We start from the raw sequence: 14894 nt of genomic DNA, 5'->3' as shown, positions 1-14894 counted from the left end.
TACAAAAACAATCATTAGTTAGATATAAACGGCAGTAATTGATTCAGTAGGACTCCTTATCCATGTAAACGATCATTGTGACATCTGAATTCATTAATTATCTGCAATACACTGCGTGTGCGTGTGATGTTAAATGTTTGAACCAAGGTTAACGGTTAAAGTGTCAGAGAATGGGTGGTGATTTTTTGACGTCCTCCCATGATCTGAAGTGAGCAGTGCGTGTTTGTGTTGGTGAAAGTTTAAGAAATGTACAACTGTCGGTTCAGCTCTCTGGTGCTCCCTGCTGGCAGTATCACTATACTGTCCTCATGTTTCACAAAAATAGTTTTGAGAGACGTTGTCAGTTTTTGTATGTTGCTTAAATCCTCCAAAGCGGTTGGCAGTAAACATCAGGTCACGGTACGCCACGGAGTCAATGAGCTCGAGTTGAAAAAGAAAAAGCTTACAGCACCTGGTATTCCCAGGCGGTCTCCCAGGCGGTCTCCCATCCAAGTACTAACCAGGCCCGACCCTGCTTAGCTTCCGAGATCAGACGAGATCGGGAGTGTTCAGGGTGGTATGGCCGTAAGCAATTAGTGCAGGCGCAAAACCAGGTTTTATACAGTAGCACATAAGGAGTGAGAAAGCTGCTGAGGCTCGACGTTACACTTTTACAAAAACAATCATTAGTTAGATATAAACGGCAGTAATTGATTCAGTAGGACTCCTTATCCATGTAAACGATCATTGTGACATCTGAATTCATTAATTATCTGAAATACACTGCGTGTGCGTGTGATGTTAAATGTTTGAACCAAGGTTAACGGTTAAAGTGTCAGAGAATGGGTGGTGCTTTTTTGACGTCCTCCCATGATCTGAAGTGAGCGTGCGTGTTTGTGTTGGTGAAAGTTTAAGAAATGTACAACTGTCGGTTCAGCTCTCTGGTGCTCCCTGCTGGCAGTATCACTATACTGTCCTCATGTTTCACAAAAATAGTTTTGAGAGACGTTGTCAGTTTTTGTATGTTGCTTAAATCCTCCAAAGCGGTTGGCAGTAAACATCAGGTCACGGTACGCCACGGTAGGCCACGGAGTCAATGAGCTCGAGTTGAAAAAGAAAAAGCTTACAGCACCTGGTATTCCCAGGCGGTCTCCCATCCAAGTACTAACCAGGCCCGACCCTGCTTAGCTTCCGAGATTCAGACGAGATCGGGCGTGTTCAGGGTGGTATGGCCGTAAGCAATAGTGCAGGCGCAAAACCAGGTTTTATACAGTAGCACATAAGGAGTGAGAAAGCTGCTGAGGCTCGACGTTACACTTTTACAAAAACAATCATTAGTTAGATATAAACGGCAGTAATTGATTCAGTAGGACTCCTTATCCATGTAAACGATCATTGTGACATCTGAATTCATTAATTATCTGAAATACACTGCGTGTGCGTGTGATGTTAAATGTTTGAACCAAGGTTAACGGTTAAAGTGTCAGAGAATGGGTGGTGATTTTTTGACGTCCTCCCATGATCTGAAGTGAGCGTGCGTGTTTGTGTTGGTGAAAGTTTAAGAAATGTACAACTGTCGGTTCAGCTCTCTGGTGCTCCCTGCTGGCAGTATCACTATACTGTCCTCATGTTTCACAAAAATAGTTTTGAGAGACGTTGTCAGTTTTTGTATGTTGCTTAAATCCTCCAAAGCGGTTGGCAGTAAACATCAGGTCACGGTACGCCACGGAGTCAATGAGCTCGAGTTGAAAAAGAAAAAGCTTACAGCACCTGGTATTCCCAGGCGGTCTCCCATCCAAGTACTAACCAGGCCCGACCCTGCTTAGCTTCCGAGATCAGACGAGATCGGGCGTGTTCAGGGTGGTATGGCCGTAAGCAATTAGTGCAGGCGCAAAACCAGGTTTTATACAGTAGCACATAAGGAGTGAGAAAGCTGCTGAGGCTCGACGTTACACTCTTACAAAAACAATCATTAGTTAGATATAAACGGCAGTAATTGATTCAGTAGGACTCCTTATCCATGTAAACGATCATTGTGACATCTGAATTCATTAATTATCTGAAATACACTGCGTGTGCGTGTGATGTTAAATGTTTGAACCAAGGTTAACGGTTAAAGTGTCAGAGAATGGGTGGTGATTTTTTGACGTCCTCCCATGATCTGAAGTGAGCGTGCGTGTTTGTGTTGGTGAAAGTTTAAGAAATGTACAACTGTCGGTTCAGCTCTCTGGTGCTCCCTGCTGGCAGTATCACTATACTGTCCTCATGTTTCACAAAAATAGTTTTGAGAGACGTTGTCAGTTTTTGTATGTTGCTTAAATCCTCCAAAGCGGTTGGCAGTAAACATCAGGTCACGGTACGCCACGGTAGGCCACGGAGTCAATGAGCTCGAGTTGAAAAAGAAAAGCTTACAGCACCTGGTATTCCCAGGCGGTCTCCCATCCAAGTACTAACCAGGCCCGACCCTGCTTAGCTTCCGAGATCAGACGAGATCGGGCGTGTTCAGGGTGGTATGGCCGTAAGCAATTAGTGCAGGCGCAAAACCAGGTTTTATACAGTAGCACATAAGGAGTGAGAAAGCTGCTGAGGCTCGACGTTACACTTTTACAAAAACAATCATTAGTTAGATATAAACGGCAGTAATTGATTCAGTAGGACTCCTTATCCATGTAAACGATCATTGTGACATCTGAATTCATTAATTATCTGAAATACACTGCGTGTGCGTGTGATGTTAAATGTTTGAACCAAGGTTAACGGTTAAAGTGTCAGAGAATGGGTGGTGATTTTTTGACGTCCTCCCATGATCTGAAGTGAGCGTGCGTGTTTGTGTTGGTGAAAGTTTAAGAAATGTACAACTGTCGGTTCAGCTCTCTGGTGCTCCCTGCTGGCAGTATCACTATACTGTCCTCATGTTTCACAAAAATAGTTTTGAGAGACGTTGTCAGTTTTTGTATGTTGCTTAAATCCTCCAAAGCGGTTGGCAGTAAACATCAGGTCACGGTACGCCACGGTAGGCCACGGAGTCAATGAGCTCGAGTTGAAAAAGAAAAAGCTTACAGCACCTGGTATTCCCAGGCGGTCTCCCATCCAAGTACTAACCAGGCCCGACCCTGCTTAGCTTCCGAGATCAGACGAGATCGGGCGTGTTCAGGGTGGTATGGCCGTAAGCAATTAGTGCAGGCGCAAAACCAGGTTTTATACAGTAGCACATAAGGAGTGAGAAAGCTGCTGAGGCTCGACGTTACACTTTTACAAAAACAATCATTAGTTAGATATAAACGGCAGTAATTGATTCAGTAGGACTCCTTATCCATGTAAACGATCATTGTGACATCTGAATTCATTAATTATCTGAAATACACTGCGTGTGCGTGTGATGTTAAATGTTTGAACCAAGGTTAACGGTTAAAGTGTCAGAGAATGGGTGGTGATTTTTTGACGTCCTCCCATGATCTGAAGTGAGCGTGCGTGTTTGTGTTGGTGAAAGTTTAAGAAATGTACAACTGTCGGTTCAGCTCTCTGGTGCTCCCTGCTGGCAGTATCACTATACTGTCCTCATGTTTCACAAAAATAGTTTTGAGAGACGTTGTCAGTTTTTGTATGTTGCTTAAATCCTCCAAAGCGGTTGGCAGTAAACATCAGGTCACGGTACGCCACGGAGTCAATGAGCTCGAGTTGAAAAAGAAAAAGCTTACAGCACCTGGTATTCCCAGGCGGTCTCCCATCCAAGTACTAACCAGGCCCGACCCTGCTTAGCTTCCGAGATCAGACGAGATCGGGCGTGTTCAGGGTGGTATGGCCGTAAGCAATTAGTGCAGGCGCAAAACCAGGTTTTATACAGTAGCACATAAGGAGTGAGAAAGCTGCTGAGGCTCGACGTTACACTTTTACAAAAACAATCATTAGTTAGATATAAACGGCAGTAATTGATTCAGTAGGACTCCTTATCCATGTAAACGATCATTGTGACATCTGAATTCATTAATTATCTGAAATACACTGCGTGTGCGTGTGATGTTAAATGTTTGAACCAAGGTTAACGGTTAAAGTGTCAGAGAATGGGTGGTGATTTTTTGACGTCCTCCCATGATCTGAAGTGAGCGTGCGTGTTTGTGTTGGTGAAAGTTTAAGAAATGTACAACTGTCGGTTCAGCTCTCTGGTGCTCCCTGCTGGCAGTATCACTATACTGTCCTCATGTTTCACAAAAATAGTTTTGAGAGACGTTGTCAGTTTTTGTATGTTGCTTAAATCCTCCAAAGCGGTTGGCAGTAAACATCAGGTCACGGTACGCCACGGTAGGCCACGGAGGCAATGAGCTCGAGTTGAAAAAGAAAAAGCTTACAGCACCTGGTATTCCCAGGCGGTCTCCCATCCAAGTACTAACCAGGCCCGACCCTGCTTAGCTTCCGAGATCAGACGAGATCGGGCGTGTTCAGGGTGGTATGGCCGTAAGCAATTAGTGCAGGCGCAAAACCAGGTTTTATACAGTAGCACATAAGGAGTGAGAAAGCTGCTGAGGCTCGACGTTACACTTTTACAAAAACAATCATTAGTTAGATATAAACGGCAGTAATTGATTCAGTAGGACTCCTTATCCATGTAAACGATCATTGTGACATCTGAATTCATTAATTATCTGAAATACACTGCGTGTGCGTGTGATGTTAAATGTTTGAACCAAGGTTAACGGTTAAAGTGTCAGAGAATGGGTGGTGATTTTTTGACGTCCTCCCATGATCTGAAGTGAGCGTGCGTGTTTGTGTTGGTGAAAGTTTAAGAAATGTACAACTGTCGGTTCAGCTCTCTGGTGCTCCCTGCTGGCAGTATCACTATACTGTCCTCATGTTTCACAAAAATAGTTTTGAGAGACGTTGTCAGTTTTTGTATGTTGCTTAAATCCTCCAAAGCGGTTGGCAGTAAACATCAGGTCACGGTACGCCACGGTAGGCCACGGAGGCAATGAGCTCGAGTTGAAAAAGAAAAGCTTACAGCACCTGGTATTCCCAGGCGGTCTCCCATCCAAGTACTAACCAGGCCCGACCCTGCTTAGCTTCCGAGATCAGACGAGATCGGGCGTGTTCAGGGTGGTATGGCCGTAAGCAATTAGTGCAGGCGCAAAACCAGGTTTTATACAGTAGCACATAAGGAGTGAGAAAGCTGCTGAGGCTCGACGTTACACTTTTACAAAAACAATCATTAGTTAGATATAAACGGCAGTAATTGATTCAGTAGGACTCCTTATCCATGTAAACGATCATTGTGACATCTGAATTCATTAATTATCTGAAATACACTGCGTGTGCGTGTGATGTTAAATGTTTGAACCAAGGTTAACGGTTAAAGTGTCAGAGAATGGGTGGTGATTTTTTGACGTCCTCCCATGATCTGAAGTGAGCGTGCGTGTTTGTGTTGGTGAAAGTTTAAGAAATGTACAACTGTCGGTTCAGCTCTCTGGTGCTCCCTGCTGGCAGTATCACTATACTGTCCTCATGTTTCACAAAAATAGTTTTGAGAGACGTTGTCAGTTTTTGTATGTTGCTTAAATCCTCCAAAGCGGTTGGCAGTAAACATCAGGTCACGGTACGCCACGGTAGGCCACGGAGTCAATGAGCTCGAGTTGAAAAAGAAAAAGCTTACAGCACCTGGTATTCCCAGGCGGTCTCCCATCCAAGTACTAACCAGGCCCGACCCTGCTTAGCTTCCGAGATCAGACGAGATCGGGCGTGTTCAGGGTGGTATGGCCGTAAGCAATTAGTGCAGGCGCAAAACCAGGTTTTATACAGTAGCACATAAGGAGTGAGAAAGCTGCTGAGGCTCGACGTTACACTTTTACAAAAACAATCATTAGTTAGATATAAACGGCAGTAATTGATTCAGTAGGACTCCTTATCCATGTAAACGATCATTGTGACATCTGAATTCATTAATTATCTGAAATACACTGCGTGTGCGTGTGATGTTAAATGTTTGAACCAAGGTTAACGGTTAAAGTGTCAGAGAATGGGTGGTGATTTTTTGACGTCCTCCCATGATCTGAAGTGAGCGTGCGTGTTTGTGTTGGTGAAAGTTTAAGAAATGTACAACTGTCGGTTCAGCTCTCTGGTGCTCCCTGCTGGCAGTATCACTATACTGTCCTCATGTTTCACAAAAATAGTTTTGAGAGACGTTGTCAGTTTTTGTATGTTGCTTAAATCCTCCAAAGCGGTTGGCAGTAAACATCAGGTCACGGTACGCCACGGAGTCAATGAGCTCGAGTTGAAAAAGAAAAAGCTTACAGCACCTGGTATTCCCAGGCGGTCTCCCATCCAAGTACTAACCAGGCCCGACCCTGCTTAGCTTCCGAGATCAGACGAGATCGGGCGTGTTCAGGGTGGTATGGCCGTAAGCAATTAGTGCAGGCGCAAAACCAGGTTTTATACAGTAGCACATAAGGAGTGAGAAAGCTGCTGAGGCTCGACGTTACACTTTTACAAAAACAATCATTAGTTAGATATAAACGGCAGTAATTGATTCAGTAGGACTCCTTATCCATGTAAACGATCATTGTGACATCTGAATTCATTAATTATCTGAAATACACTGCGTGTGCGTGTGATGTTAAATGTTTGAACCAAGGTTAACGGTTAAAGTGTCAGAGAATGGGTGGTGATTTTTTGACGTCCTCCCATGATCTGAAGTGAGCGTGCGTGTTTGTGTTGGTGAAAGTTTAAGAAATGTACAACTGTCGGTTCAGCTCTCTGGTGCTCCCTGCTGGCAGTATCACTATACTGTCCTCATGTTTCACAAAAATAGTTTTGAGAGACGTTGTCAGTTTTTGTATGTTGCTTAAATCCTCCAAAGCGGTTGGCAGTAAACATCAGGTCACGGTACGCCACGGTAGGCCACGGAGTCAATGAGCTCGAGTTGAAAAAGAAAAAGCTTACAGCACCTGGTATTCCCAGGCGGTCTCCCATCCAAGTACTAACCAGGCCCGACCCTGCTTAGCTTCCGAGATCAGACGAGATCGGGCGTGTTCAGGGTGGTATGGCCGTAAGCAATTAGTGCAGGCGCAAAACCAGGTTTTATACAGTAGCACATAAGGAGTGAGAAAGCTGCTGAGGCTCGACGTTACACTCTTACAAAAACAATCATTAGTTAGATATAAACGGCAGTAATTGATTCAGTAGGACTCCTTATCCATGTAAACGATCATTGTGACATCTGAATTCATTAATTATCTGAAATACACTGCGTGTGCGTGTGATGTTAAATGTTTGAACCAAGGTTAACGGTTAAAGTGTCAGAGAATGGGTGGTGATTTTTTGACGTCCTCCCATGATCTGGGCCCCGTTTCCCGAAAGCGTCGTTAGCCTAAGTGGATCGTGAAGTGCGTCGAAAGGGCATCGTAGAGTTTTCACCGCGTTTCCCGAAAGCATCGTGGGGAACGAACGTCTTGAAAACGCTCGTAGCTAACGAGTACTCCAGGGGTGCTCGTAGGTACTCGTAGGACGCTAAGAGCATCGTCAGCTATAGCCTCAGTGGCGACACCATCGGACATTCCGTCTATTGGATGCGTTTTATTAAAACGCATTGCGCCTTTATGTTCTTAGTTTGGTAATTAATAAAGATTATTAATTAATTTATTAATAAAGATGTTAAAATGGCCAAAATAAAACGGGACAGTCCAGAAAATGTTTGCGCAGGCAGGGCACTCAAAATGTGTGAGAGAAAGTGGGGGGATTTGTGCAGACTGACATAGGCTACTCATAAAACATAGCATAAAATAATGTAAAACAAATTTAAATTAAATAAATTAAAAAAAATAAAAAATAACGAAATAAAAGAAATTAAAAAAAATAAAACATAAAGAAATAAAAAATATATAAAAAACAAGCAAAGGAGCAGGCAAAAGGCTGGGATATGGTGGGGATTGGTCACGTTGACGGGAATGTTTAGTGACATGAGGGAGGGTGGAGGGGGTTAAAAAAAAGTCTCAATCACTATTCGACGCGCATGAAAACCAGCCGCGTAGTTATGAGGGAGGCCGTCCTCACACCGATCTTCCTCATCGTCATCGTCCTCAACGTCCTCCGGTTCAAGCAATGCCACCCCAGCCTTAGCTGCAATGTTGTGCAACATAGCCGTCACACATATCACGGCGCATGACTTGGCCGGCGAAAACTGGAGCCCTCCGCCTGACTTGTGAAGGCATCTAAGCGCAACTTCCACCTCCCGATCGTGCGCTCAACGATGCACCGGGCCAGACGGTGGGCATCGTTGTATTCCTCATCATGGACGTCTCCCGGGTTATTCACAGGTGTGAAGAGGAATTATTTCAGGGGGGAAAATGCCGTGAAACGCACAGTGCATTCAGGATTAGGACTGATATATGTCGGTTTAAGCCTAATCAATTGTGTTTTAATGTCTTTAGCATTCATATAATTGCAGTCTATTTTTTTCGTAGGCTACTCTGCTGTTGTCCTTGATGGGGATATATTTTAACCCTTTTTAACACAATTTTCCTGCGACATTCCTGCGTCTCCCCCTCCTACGGAGCCCATTTCAGCACCGTGTCAGTAGACAGTTACAATCCTACGACGTCGTGAGTGCAGCGAATGCGCGTTCACGTTAAGAGGAGTTTCGGGAAACGCTCCAAAGAAATTGACGATGGATCGCAAGATCCATCGTGAGAATGATCGTACGAGCGTGGATCCATCGTTATCGGGAAACGGGGCCCTGAAGTGAGCGTGCGTGTTTGTGTTGGTGAAAGTTTAAGAAATGTACAACTGTCGGTTCAGCTCTCTGGTGCTCCCTGCTGGCAGTATCACTATACTGTCCTCATGTTTCACAAAAATAGTTTTGAGAGACGTTGTCAGTTTTTGTATGTTGCTTAAATCCTCCAAAGCGGTTGGCAGTAAACATCAGGTCACGGTACGCCACGGTAGGCCACGGAGTCAATGAGCTCGAGTTGAAAAAGAAAAAGCTTACAGCACCTGGTATTCCCAGGCGGTCTCCCATCCAAGTACTAACCAGGCCCGACCCTGCTTAGCTTCCGAGATCAGACGAGATCGGGCGTGTTCAGGGTGGTATGGCCGTAAGCAATTAGTGCAGGCGCAAAACCAGGTTTTATACAGTAGCACATAAGGAGTGAGAAAGCTGCTGAGGCTCGACGTTACACTTTTACAAAAACAATCATTAGTTAGATATAAACGGCAGTAATTGATTCAGTAGGACTCCTTATCCATGTAAACGATCATTGTGACATCTGAATTCATTAATTATCTGAAATACACTGCGTGTGCGTGTGATGTTAAATGTTTGAACCAAGGTTAACGGTTAAAGTGTCAGAGAATGGGTGGTGATTTTTTGACGTCCTCCCATGATCTGAAGTGAGCGTGCGTGTTTGTGTTGGTGAAAGTTTAAGAAATGTACAACTGTCGGTTCAGCTCTCTGGTGCTCCCTGCTGGCAGTATCACTATACTGTCCTCATGTTTCACAAAAATAGTTTTGAGAGACGTTGTCAGTTTTTGTATGTTGCTTAAATCCTCCAAAGCGGTTGGCAGTAAACATCAGGTCACGGTACGCCACGGTAGGCCACGGAGTCAATGAGCTCGAGTTGAAAAAGAAAAAGCTTACAGCACCTGGTATTCCCAGGCGGTCTCCCATCCAAGTACTAACCAGGCCCGACCCTGCTTAGCTTCCGAGATCAGACGAGATCGGGCGTGTTCAGGGTGGTATGGCCGTAAGCAATTAGTGCAGGCGCAAAACCAGGTTTTATACAGTAGCACATAAGGAGTGAGAAAGCTGCTGAGGCTCGACGTTACACTTTACAAAAACAATCATTAGTTAGATATAAACGGCAGTAATTGATTCAGTAGGACTCCTTATCCATGTAAACGATCATTGTGACATCTGAATTCATTAATTATCTGAAATACACTGCGTGTGCGTGTGATGTTAAATGTTTGAACCAAGGTTAACGGTTAAAGTGTCAGAGAATGGGTGGTGATTTTTTGACGTCCTCCCATGATCTGAAGTGAGCGTGCGTGTTTGTGTTGGTGAAAGTTTAAGAAATGTACAACTGTCGGTTCAGCTCTCTGGTGCTCCCTGCTGGCAGTATCACTATACTGTCCTCATGTTTCACAAAAATAGTTTTGAGAGACGTTGTCAGTTTTTGTATGTTGCTTAAATCCTCCAAAGCGGTTGGCAGTAAACATCAGGTCACGGTACGCCACGGTAGGCCACGGAGTCAATGAGCTCGAGTTGAAAAAGAAAAAGCTTACAGCACCTGGTATTCCCAGGCGGTCTCCCATCCAAGTACTAACCAGGCCCGACCCTGCTTAGCTTCCGAGATCAGACGAGATCGGGCGTGTTCAGGGTGGTATGGCCGTAAGCAATTAGTGCAGGCGCAAAACCAGGTTTTATACAGTAGCACATAAGGAGTGAGAAAGCTGCTGAGGCTCGACGTTACACTTTTACAAAAACAATCATTAGTTAGATATAAACGGCAGTAATTGATTCAGTAGGACTCCTTATCCATGTAAACGATCATTGTGACATCTGAATTCATTAATTATCTGAAATACACTGCGTGTGCGTGTGATGTTAAATGTTTGAACCAAGGTTAACGGTTAAAGTGTCAGAGAATGGGTGGTGATTTTTTGACGTCCTCCCATGATCTGAAGTGAGCGTGCGTGTTTGTGTTGGTGAAAGTTTAAGAAATGTACAACTGTCGGTTCAGCTCTCTGGTGCTCCCTGCTGGCAGTATCACTATACTGTCCTCATGTTTCACAAAAATAGTTTTGAGAGACGTTGTCAGTTTTTGTATGTTGCTTAAATCCTCCAAAGCGGTTGGCAGTAAACATCAGGTCACGGTACGCCACGGTAGGCCACGGAGTCAATGAGCTCGAGTTGAAAAAGAAAAAGCTTACAGCACCTGGTATTCCCAGGCGGTCTCCCATCCAAGTACTAACCAGGCCCGACCCTGCTTAGCTTCCGAGATCAGACGAGATCGGGCGTGTTCAGGGTGGTATGGCCGTAAGCAATTAGTGCAGGCGCAAAACCAGGTTTTATACAGTAGCACATAAGGAGTGAGAAAGCTGCTGAGGCTCGACGTTACACTTTTACAAAAACAATCATTAGTTAGATATAAACGGCAGTAATTGATTCAGTAGGACTCCTTATCCATGTAAACGATCATTGTGACATCTGAATTCATTAATTATCTGAAATACACTGCGTGTGCGTGTGATGTTAAATGTTTGAACCAAGGTTAACGGTTAAAGTGTCAGAGAATGGGTGGTGATTTTTTGACGTCCTCCCATGATCTGAAGTGAGCGTGCGTGTTTGTGTTGGTGAAAGTTTAAGAAATGTACAACTGTCGGTTCAGCTCTCTGGTGCTCCCTGCTGGCAGTATCACTATACTGTCCTCATGTTTCACAAAAATAGTTTTGAGAGACGTTGTCAGTTTTTGTATGTTGCTTAAATCCTCCAAAGCGGTTGGCAGTAAACATCAGGTCACGGTACGCCACGGTAGGCCACGGAGTCAATGAGCTCGAGTTGAAAAAGAAAAAGCTTACAGCACCTGGTATTCCCAGGCGGTCTCCCATCCAAGTACTAACCAGGCCCGACCCTGCTTAGCTTCCGAGATCAGACGAGATCGGGCGTGTTCAGGGTGGTATGGCCGTAAGCAATTAGTGCAGGCGCAAAACCAGGTTTTATACAGTAGCACATAAGGAGTGAGAAAGCTGCTGAGGCTCGACGTTACACTTTTACAAAAACAATCATTAGTTAGATATAAACGGCAGTAATTGATTCAGTAGGACTCCTTATCCATGTAAACGATCATTGTGACATCTGAATTCATTAATTATCTGAAATACACTGCGTGTGCGTGTGATGTTAAATGTTTGAACCAAGGTTAACGGTTAAAGTGTCAGAGAATGGGTGGTGATTTTTTGACGTCCTCCCATGATCTGAAGTGAGCGTGCGTGTTTGTGTTGGTGAAAGTTTAAGAAATGTACAACTGTCGGTTCAGCTCTCTGGTGCTCCCTGCTGGCAGTATCACTATACTGTCCTCATGTTTCACAAAAATAGTTTTGAGAGACGTTGTCAGTTTTTGTATGTTGCTTAAATCCTCCAAAGCGGTTGGCAGTAAACATCAGGTCACGGTACGCCACGGTAGGCCACGGAGTCAATGAGCTCGAGTTGAAAAAGAAAAAGCTTACAGCACCTGGTATTCCCAGGCGGTCTCCCATCCAAGTACTAACCAGGCCCGACCCTGCTTAGCTTCCGAGATCAGACGAGATCGGGCGTGTTCAGGGTGGTATGGCCGTAAGCAATTAGTGCAGGCGCAAAACCAGGTTTTATACAGTAGCACATAAGGAGTGAGAAAGCTGCTGAGGCTCGACGTTACACTCTTACAAAAACAATCATTAGTTAGATATAAACGGCAGTAATTGATTCAGTAGGACTCCTTATCCATGTAAACGATCATTGTGACATCTGAATTCATTAATTATCTGAAATACACTGCGTGTGCGTGTGATGTTAAATGTTTGAACCAAGGTTAACGGTTAAAGTGTCAGAGAATGGGTGGTGATTTTTTGACGTCCTCCCATGATCTGAAGTGAGCGTGCGTGTTTGTGTTGGTGAAAGTTTAAGAAATGTACAACTGTCGGTTCAGCTCTCTGGTGCTCCCTGCTGGCAGTATCACTATACTGTCCTCATGTTTCACAAAAATAGTTTTGAGAGACGTTGTCAGTTTTTGTATGTTGCTTAAATCCTCCAAAGCGGTTGGCAGTAAACATCAGGTCACGGTACGCCACGGTAGGCCACGGAGTCAATGAGCTCGAGTTGAAAAAGAAAAAGCTTACAGCACCTGGTATTCCCAGGCGGTCTCCCATCCAAGTACTAACCAGGCCCGACCCTGCTTAGCTTCCGAGATCAGACGAGATCGGGCGTGTTCAGGGTGGTATGGCCGTAAGCAATTAGTGCAGGCGCAAAACCAGGTTTTATACAGTAGCACATAAGGAGTGAGAAAGCTGCTGAGGCTCGACGTTACACTTTTACAAAAACAATCATTAGTTAGATATAAACGGCAGTAATTGATTCAGTAGGACTCCTTATCCATGTAAACGATCATTGTGACATCTGAATTCATTAATTATCTGAAATACACTGCGTGTGCGTGTGATGTTAAATGTTTGAACCAAGGTTAACGGTTAAAGTGTCAGAGAATGGGTGGTGATTTTTTGACGTCCTCCCATGATCTGAAGTGAGCGTGCGTGTTTGTGTTGGTGAAAGTTTAAGAAATGTACAACTGTCGGTTCAGCTCTCTGGTGCTCCCTGCTGGCAGTATCACTATACTGTCCTCATGTTTCACAAAAATAGTTTTGAGAGACGTTGTCAGTTTTTGTATGTTGCTTAAATCCTCCAAAGCGGTTGGCAGTAAACATCAGGTCACGGTACGCCACGGTAGGCCACGGAGTCAATGAGCTCGAGTTGAAAAAGAAAAAGCTTACAGCACCTGGTATTCCCAGGCGGTCTCCCATCCAAGTACTAACCAGGCCCGACCCTGCTTAGCTTCCGAGATCAGACGAGATCGGGCGTGTTCAGGGTGGTATGGCCGTAAGCAATTAGTGCAGGCGCAAAACCAGGTTTTATACAGTAGCACATAAGGAGTGAGAAAGCTGCTGAGGCTCGACGTTACACTTTACAAAAACAATCATTAGTTAGATATAAACGGCAGTAATTGATTCAGTAGGACTCCTTATCCATGTAAACGATCATTGTGACATCTGAATTCATTAATTATCTGAAATACACTGCGTGTGCGTGTGATGTTAAATGTTTGAACCAAGGTTAACGGTTAAAGTGTCAGAGAATGGGTGGTGATTTTTTGACGTCCTCCCATGATCTGAAGTGAGCGTGCGTGTTTGTGTTGGTGAAAGTTTAAGAAATGTACAACTGTCGGTTCAGCTCTCTGGTGCTCCCTGCTGGCAGTATCACTATACTGTCCTCATGTTTCACAAAAATAGTTTTGAGAGACGTTGTCAGTTTTTGTATGTTGCTTAAATCCTCCAAAGCGGTTGGCAGTAAACATCAGGTCACGGTACGCCACGGTAGGCCACGGAGTCAATGAGCTCGAGTTGAAAAAGAAAAAGCTTACAGCACCTGGTATTCCCAGGCGGTCTCCCATCCAAGTACTAACCAGGCCCGACCCTGCTTAGCTTCCGAGATCAGACGAGATCGGGCGTGTTCAGGGTGGTATGGCCGTAAGCAATTAGTGCAGGCGCAAAACCAGGTTTTATACAGTAGCACATAAGGAGTGAGAAAGCTGCTGAGGCTCGACGTTACACTTTTACAAAAACAATCATTAGTTAGATATAAACGGCAGTAATTGATTCAGTAGGACTCCTTATCCATGTAAACGATCATTGTGACATCTGAATTCATTAATTATCTGAAATACACTGCGTGTGCGTGTGATGTTAAATGTTTGAACCAAGGTTAACGGTTAAAGTGTCAGAGAATGGGTGGTGATTTTTTGACGTCCTCCCATGATCTGAAGTGAGCGTGCGTGTTTGTGTTGGTGAAAGTTTAAGAAATGTACAACTGTCGGTTCAGCTCTCTGGTGCTCCCTGCTGGCAGTATCACTATACTGTCCTCATGTTTCACAAAAATAGTTTTGAGAGACGTTGTCAGTTTTTGTATGTTGCTTAAATCCTCCAAAGCGGTTGGCAGTAAACATCAGGTCACGGTACGCCACGGTAGGCCACGGAGTCAATGAGCTCGAGTTGAAAAAGAAAAAGCTTACAGCACCTGGTATTCCCAGGCGGTCTCCCATCCAAGTACTAACCAGGCCCGACCCTGCTTAGCTTCCGAGATCAGACGAGATCGGGCGTGTTCAGGGTGGTATGGCCGTAAGCAA

The 14894-nt window shown here is 44.5% G+C and overlaps 20 non-coding genes and 1 pseudogene across 20 annotated transcripts; all 21 read right to left on the bottom strand.

Annotated features, from left to right (window-relative positions):
• Positions 1-439: 439 nt before the first annotated feature.
• LOC130395138 (5S ribosomal RNA) lies at positions 440-570 on the bottom strand (annotated as a pseudogene).
• Positions 571-1099: 529 nt separating this feature from the next.
• On the bottom strand, positions 1100-1219 carry LOC130400777 (5S ribosomal RNA). Its single transcript, XR_008903250.1, has one exon. It is a non-coding gene; the product is annotated as a 5S ribosomal RNA (ribosomal RNA).
• Positions 1220-1737: 518 nt separating this feature from the next.
• Positions 1738-1856, bottom strand: LOC130399176 (5S ribosomal RNA). The gene has a single exon (XR_008901702.1). It is a non-coding gene; the product is annotated as a 5S ribosomal RNA (ribosomal RNA).
• A 528-nt stretch (positions 1857-2384) lies between these two features.
• Positions 2385-2503, bottom strand: LOC130399175 (5S ribosomal RNA). Its single transcript, XR_008901701.1, has one exon. It is a non-coding gene; the product is annotated as a 5S ribosomal RNA (ribosomal RNA).
• A 529-nt stretch (positions 2504-3032) lies between these two features.
• On the bottom strand, positions 3033-3151 carry LOC130399173 (5S ribosomal RNA). Its single transcript, XR_008901699.1, has one exon. It is a non-coding gene; the product is annotated as a 5S ribosomal RNA (ribosomal RNA).
• A 519-nt stretch (positions 3152-3670) lies between these two features.
• LOC130399172 (5S ribosomal RNA) lies at positions 3671-3789 on the bottom strand. Its single transcript, XR_008901698.1, has one exon. It is a non-coding gene; the product is annotated as a 5S ribosomal RNA (ribosomal RNA).
• Positions 3790-4318: 529 nt separating this feature from the next.
• Positions 4319-4437, bottom strand: LOC130399171 (5S ribosomal RNA). Its single transcript, XR_008901697.1, has one exon. It is a non-coding gene; the product is annotated as a 5S ribosomal RNA (ribosomal RNA).
• Positions 4438-4965: 528 nt separating this feature from the next.
• Positions 4966-5084, bottom strand: LOC130399169 (5S ribosomal RNA). Its single transcript, XR_008901696.1, has one exon. It is a non-coding gene; the product is annotated as a 5S ribosomal RNA (ribosomal RNA).
• Positions 5085-5613: 529 nt separating this feature from the next.
• On the bottom strand, positions 5614-5732 carry LOC130399168 (5S ribosomal RNA). Its single transcript, XR_008901695.1, has one exon. It is a non-coding gene; the product is annotated as a 5S ribosomal RNA (ribosomal RNA).
• A 519-nt stretch (positions 5733-6251) lies between these two features.
• On the bottom strand, positions 6252-6370 carry LOC130399167 (5S ribosomal RNA). Its single transcript, XR_008901694.1, has one exon. It is a non-coding gene; the product is annotated as a 5S ribosomal RNA (ribosomal RNA).
• Positions 6371-6899: 529 nt separating this feature from the next.
• On the bottom strand, positions 6900-7018 carry LOC130399166 (5S ribosomal RNA). Its single transcript, XR_008901693.1, has one exon. It is a non-coding gene; the product is annotated as a 5S ribosomal RNA (ribosomal RNA).
• A 1925-nt stretch (positions 7019-8943) lies between these two features.
• On the bottom strand, positions 8944-9062 carry LOC130399165 (5S ribosomal RNA). Its single transcript, XR_008901692.1, has one exon. It is a non-coding gene; the product is annotated as a 5S ribosomal RNA (ribosomal RNA).
• Positions 9063-9591: 529 nt separating this feature from the next.
• Positions 9592-9710, bottom strand: LOC130399164 (5S ribosomal RNA). The gene has a single exon (XR_008901691.1). It is a non-coding gene; the product is annotated as a 5S ribosomal RNA (ribosomal RNA).
• Positions 9711-10238: 528 nt separating this feature from the next.
• On the bottom strand, positions 10239-10357 carry LOC130399163 (5S ribosomal RNA). The gene has a single exon (XR_008901690.1). It is a non-coding gene; the product is annotated as a 5S ribosomal RNA (ribosomal RNA).
• A 529-nt stretch (positions 10358-10886) lies between these two features.
• Positions 10887-11005, bottom strand: LOC130399161 (5S ribosomal RNA). The gene has a single exon (XR_008901688.1). It is a non-coding gene; the product is annotated as a 5S ribosomal RNA (ribosomal RNA).
• Positions 11006-11534: 529 nt separating this feature from the next.
• LOC130399160 (5S ribosomal RNA) lies at positions 11535-11653 on the bottom strand. The gene has a single exon (XR_008901687.1). It is a non-coding gene; the product is annotated as a 5S ribosomal RNA (ribosomal RNA).
• A 529-nt stretch (positions 11654-12182) lies between these two features.
• On the bottom strand, positions 12183-12301 carry LOC130399158 (5S ribosomal RNA). Its single transcript, XR_008901686.1, has one exon. It is a non-coding gene; the product is annotated as a 5S ribosomal RNA (ribosomal RNA).
• A 529-nt stretch (positions 12302-12830) lies between these two features.
• LOC130399157 (5S ribosomal RNA) lies at positions 12831-12949 on the bottom strand. The gene has a single exon (XR_008901685.1). It is a non-coding gene; the product is annotated as a 5S ribosomal RNA (ribosomal RNA).
• Positions 12950-13478: 529 nt separating this feature from the next.
• On the bottom strand, positions 13479-13597 carry LOC130399156 (5S ribosomal RNA). The gene has a single exon (XR_008901684.1). It is a non-coding gene; the product is annotated as a 5S ribosomal RNA (ribosomal RNA).
• A 528-nt stretch (positions 13598-14125) lies between these two features.
• On the bottom strand, positions 14126-14244 carry LOC130399155 (5S ribosomal RNA). The gene has a single exon (XR_008901683.1). It is a non-coding gene; the product is annotated as a 5S ribosomal RNA (ribosomal RNA).
• A 529-nt stretch (positions 14245-14773) lies between these two features.
• On the bottom strand, positions 14774-14892 carry LOC130399154 (5S ribosomal RNA). Its single transcript, XR_008901682.1, has one exon. It is a non-coding gene; the product is annotated as a 5S ribosomal RNA (ribosomal RNA).
• Positions 14893-14894: the final 2 nt, after the last annotated feature.

This window comes from Gadus chalcogrammus, chromosome 12 (assembly GCF_026213295.1).
Source record: "Gadus chalcogrammus isolate NIFS_2021 chromosome 12, NIFS_Gcha_1.0, whole genome shotgun sequence".
NCBI classification, from domain to species: Eukaryota; Metazoa; Chordata; class Actinopteri; order Gadiformes; family Gadidae; genus Gadus; species Gadus chalcogrammus.
This window is presented reverse-complemented; position numbering and strand designations above follow the sequence as displayed.